A 6,102-nucleotide genomic window follows, 5' to 3' on the forward strand; every position below is an offset into this window, starting at 1 on the left:
ATGAGAGATTAAAGCAATAGTTCTGGTTCTTCCCATCTCCTTTCTCGTGCATGGCTATGAAAAGATATTCTGCCCCCCTCGCGGCCATATCTATATAATCAATCTATGACTAATTCTTATCCCTTCATCATCTACGACCATAATTAATACTATCTTCCATCCCATCTATATCTGGGGACTTATTCTTGTGTAGCCCTTAACTGCCCCTTTAAACTTATGCCTTAGGGGAAGTAGTTTCAAATCGAAGTTTTCCCTTTAAGAGAGATGTTCCAAACGTATCTAATCCACTCTGCTATGTAATTTATAGTTTACGTTCTGTTTTTGATGTGACGATTTCCTAGTATTACTTCGTCGTAAATTACCTCAAATTGGGCATAATTTTGTCTTATAATTGCGAACTAACTCAAATTTCATTTAATAATTTTCTTTTCTCATTTTGAACTCCATCTCTTTACATTTCTTAATACATTTTTCTTTGTGCTGCGGATGTGTTTTCTGACCGCTCTATGTTAGCTCTTATATTCTAAAGGCCCTGTGTCTCTTTGTTTCTTCAGCGCTCTCCTTTCGATGAGATCCCATATTGAATCTGAGATACATGGTCTTATCGTTCGATAATTGGGCAAAGATGCTTTTTTGCTGCATCTTGTATAATATCGTAATCCTTTCAGAGTGTCCTCTTCACTAGTCTCCAAATGAACATTCAGAAGTTTTGAAATTTCTTATGTGAACCTACTGGGAGATTACTCTGATATCTAGTCTAGTAGATGAGCCTTGACTGGAAGGTTTTGGAGTCTGACGCTTACTCTAGCTATTCACGTTGATGAGTCAGTCCACAGTCTGCTTCAGGAATATATATATATTAAAGATGCTTGCCTTCCGCACTTGCAATGCTAGGATGTAATCAGTCTGGTACCTAGACCAGTGAATTTTGATGTATAATTAAGATGCGTTGTGAGTGTTTCTGGAAGTAAGAATTGATATTAACTAATATGTTAGCTTCAGCCAATTCCAAACTTTTTCATTATAGGTTTTTCCTTTCCCCAGCCAAACTTGCTGTAATCAAGACTAATTTTCATATTCGTTCCCACTATTGCTTGGATGTCACCTATGATGAAAAAATAAATAAAACAATTTCTCCATTATAATCCAAAACTATCTGTAGGTTTGATTGAATACCTCAGAACTTTCCTCATCCTCAGTCCTACCTGTGAGGTGCATAAACAACCACGACGGACAAGGTTGACAATAGCACTTCTTGGTTTTAAGCTTGTTATCTTTTTATCGATGCGATTAAAACCAAAAAGACCTCTTGCTTCATCTTCATCAGAACGCAGCTATCCCATAACATATAAGTCACATTCTGCATAAATAACTAGCTCATCATACTGCTTTCTGAAATGTCAGTCCCCGTCCATTCTGGGCTCTGTAATTTTCACAAGCTAATTCTATACCTCTTCCTCTCTTTACAGATATTGTAAAGAGTGCTCATACGGAGGCATCGTGCATTCCATGTACCCAATTTTACTACTTTATATGGTAGCGTTTACCTTTAAGGTTTATTATTTCTGTATTCACTTAACATAGTTCTCAGTAAGAGAATAAAAATAATCATGAAAACAGAATAAGAAATCCTTGACTGGCGAATGAATTCAGTTCGAACCATACCGGCGCTTAGGAATCGACTAGGTACTTACTTACTACTTAATCCTCTTCACTGCACCTGGGATCATAGGTCTTCCACCACCATTTTCCATATTGAACATGCAGTTGAAATAACTTTTTCAACTGCATGTTCTTAAGGGATTTTGCAAATTGTTAATACATATTTCCTGCAAAAACTCTAGTGTACAGCTTTAGCTATCCTACCAAGACTTTGTTTATAGTCTGTACGGGCAATATTGCTGCAAGAACTACTTAGATGGTCCACTGTTTCTTCTTTAACTCTGCAGTGGGCATTTGCTATCATTACCTATCTTTTCTAGCTTCGATTATTATTATTATTATTATTATTATTATCACCATCATTATTATTATTATCATCATGATCATCATTATTATTATTATCATCATCATCATCATTATTATTATTATCATCATGATCATCATTATTATTATTATCATCACCACCATCATCATCATCAGAGAGCATATTAGCAGCAAGCATGCTATTTTGATGCTCCCATATTTTAAGTTGTGAACTAGAGATTTTTCTTGTGGATTAAAATTCAAATTGAATCAATGAATTCCTTTCTTCAAGACGAACACGTTGATGACAAACTCTAAGTATCTGTTAAGTAATAAGTAAGTTATAAGCTTTCAAAGTTCTAAGTAATACGTAGTCAACCACGCAAGAGCAGAACAAAGGAAGTCGCCATCTTAGAAGTCCCACCAGGATCACCAAAATCAGAAATATGAAGTTCTACAAACGCCATGATGATTTAATGGAAAGAAAACCACGTAAAATACAGGAACTGCCAAGAAAATATGTATTTTCTATGTTTGGGATTGTCCTAGGCCACTTGGCGGCGAAAATCGAATTCGAAGAGGGACGAGTGGAAGCGCCCACATTGTAGAGAAAATAAAGGTACGTCGCCTTCAACAGCATGCGGGAAACAGCTAACGCAGGAATCAACAGCAGAGGAAATCAAAAACAAGCGGAACAATAACGGACACTCAGCCGAGCCCACCTTTAATGTTTTACTTTCCACACAAATTAGAAAAATTCAACCAATATGCGAAATTAATTTTGATAACAGTTCACTTGAAGATGTATTGCAGACCCTCAGCGAAATTAAAAACAGCGCTAAAGAGCTAACGGAAAGACAACATAACTTAATTAAAGAAACAACGGAAGTACGGCAAGCACTATATTCTCTAAAACAACATTATGTACTCCTAAACCAACAGCAATATAAAAATGATCTCCTCACAGATGGAAGACCATCTGTGAAGAGATCATTTTTATTGCTACTGATCATTTAAAAGACACGGTAATCCAACTAAGCCTGAAAATGGCGCTCCCATAGAATCAAAAGATATCCAGTCAGTACATCAATTACCTCAAAAAAAAAAAAAAGGAAAAGAGGGCTTCTTCGACCTCCCCCCCCCCCCCCCGCCATGGTGCAATTCACTAACAGCCTAACAAAAGTTAACCTCATAGAAGCTATCAAGATTAAAAAGCTAGCAGTCAAGGATCTGAATGGCACTCACAACAATACCCTAATATACTTACCGGAATACCATGTTATCAGAAACTATTCTACTATACAATGAAAGTAAAAACAGAAAACAATTACCACTTTATATGGATAAGAGACAGCAAAATTTTCCTTAAAAAGACACATGATGAAAAGCTATTTGAAATAAAATCCGAAGAAGACCTCAATAAACTGCCACATTAAAATGAACACTGATAAGTTGTATAGAATGGAACAACATACCAACCTACATGAACGCAGACCACAAAGTAGACGTAATCATCCCAGAACATGACAGTTACCATATTCTAAACTCGATAATAGAATGGAAACAATCACTATCCCCCCCCCCAAAAAAAAGGACTATCTGTTCTTCATATCAACATCAGGAGCATTCAAAAAATACTGCTGATCCTGCAAGCTTACAACATAGACATTTTAATGCTAACAGAAGTATTCACAACAAACAAAGAGCCAACCATCTACTAAATGCAAACTTTCACAACATAAACACTCCCGAGAAACTAAATGAGGTGGTGGTATAATAATATTAAGAAACATAAATTAAAGTAATAGAAATAAACTATAAATTAGAATTAGCAGAAAATATATTTATCGAAGTTTAAAAATATCAAATTTGATGAATTAAACAGATGGCTTTTTGCCAGAGAAGAAGGAACCTCAGAATATCTAAAAATAATAGGTGACATCAATATAAACATTAGGAACATAAATAACAACACAGCACAATACCTAGACCTCTTCTCAGCATATAACACAACGTCATCCATACAGTCGTATATATGAGAAGAGATAGTCGAAAATACAGTCACCTCATCCTGTATTGACCACATAAATATACAGGCTCCTCCAAATATATACAGTTACTGTCATAACATGCAAACTGGCAGACCATTATGTCACTGCATTACAGTTATATACTGAACCAGATCCCTTAAAATTCATTACAAAACAGTATGATACCATCATAAAAAAACTATGGAAAACGACGAAATCATAAAAAACAGACTGGACAAAAAACACAAAAATAAAAACATAAACAAAAGTTTCCGATCCAGAAAAAGTGAAGGATATAAAAAAAATGATGAGGTATAACATTGTTAAGTACAGATTATAAAATAATTTCAAAAATTCTCACAAAAAGAACACGGAGATTTCAACAGAAAGTTCTATCACCTAATTAAGCATGCGCAGTTAAACGAAGAAATATAACAGATGCCATAACACATCTTAGATGTATATACGAAAACTATCAATTGACCAACAGCCCATGCATATTACTAAGGTTAAACGTCGAAATAACTTCTTACACAATGAGTCATGAATACATCTTTGAAGTAATTAAAGCAAGCTTCAAGAACTGGTTAAAAATATTTTATGAAAATGCAGAAAGTCGTATAATCATAAATAAAAAACTCTCCGCACCTATCCAAACCAATTGTTTCGTACGACAAAGTGATCCTCTCTCTATGGCCCGTTTTTGCATTAGCTTGAACCACTAATCAGAGAATAAACAAATTCAAGGAACAACTATTCATGGAGAAAGCGAAGCAAATTGCTAGCTTATGCCGATCACATAATATTCACTCTAGAAAACGAAGTATCCATGGAGGAAACAATAGCAATATTGCAGTCCTTAGCAAAGGCCCAAGCTCTTAGGGTGAACATGGCAAAGTCTTGCCGTTTGGGGGTTGGCGACTGGAAAAAGAAACCTAAAATACCGGTTGGAATGTTGGGAAAAAACTACTTGCCAGTATTAGAATAAACATTGGAGGCCCCAGACACATATGTAGATCAATGGAAAGAGTTGCATGAAGCCATATTAAAAAAAAAAAAAGTTAATAGCCTAATATGTGAAATAGACACCTTTCTGTTAGAGGCAAAGGTAGGATTGGCAATATGTATTAAGCCTCTCGACTGTGGTACAAAATACATAACATTCCATACCACGACGATGGACAAATGAAATTTGTAGGCTCTTTGCGATATACACAAGGATTCACAATATGAACCAATGCGCGGTACAACACTTTCTTCGAGATAGTAAGTGTTGTATGGCAAAATAGATGCTGGAGGTTTTGATCTAGTTAATATACACCTAAAAACATTGATAATCAGAGCCATAACTGCAGTAAAAGCACATAACAAATCATACCACGGATACGCAATTACTTTTCTACAAATTTGCCTTCCTGAAAAATTCATCCACACGCTTCCTTCGATCAGAAAAAGACCACCAAGAATTTCACTGAAATGGCTGAAGCATACAGGTTTTTATAAGAAAATTACGACATTGAGATGTCACTACATACCAAATCAAGAGCAATATATGCGAAGCTAACTAGAACGATATTCCCAATAGCATTGAGAACAAAACTGGTTTTCATTTGCATCAATGCAAATGAAAACCAGACCAACACTGTACAATACCTAGACATACTATCCATGTATAATCTAATACCAACAATAACATCATGTACTAGAGAAGAAATATTCGGAAATGCTATCACTGCCTCCTGTCTAGATCATATAAACGTCCGAGCACCACCAAATAGTTACACTGCATCAGTCATAAAGTGCAAAGTAGCAGACCATTACTTCACGGCTCTAAACCTGCACACCAAGACAATACCCATGCAATGTCCCACAGAAGAAAAGAGACAGAAAACAATATAGACGAAGAAATAGTCAACCACGGAATAAGAAAAACACACTGGGAACACCTGGCATCAGATTCAGCAGATATCTTATACAACAACATTAAACTCACACTGGAGGAAATATATAAGAAAGCTACAAAGAAAGTCCGAATTCTATCGAAAACAACACAAAATCCTTGGATAACACAAAACGTAATCCGAGTAATACACAGAAAGGACGCTTT

Source organism: Typopeltis vanoorti, chromosome 9 (assembly GCF_054136105.1).
Source record: "Typopeltis vanoorti isolate ZY-2024b chromosome 9, IOZ_Tvanoo_1.0, whole genome shotgun sequence".
NCBI lineage: Eukaryota > Metazoa > Arthropoda > Arachnida > Uropygi > Thelyphonidae > Typopeltis > Typopeltis vanoorti.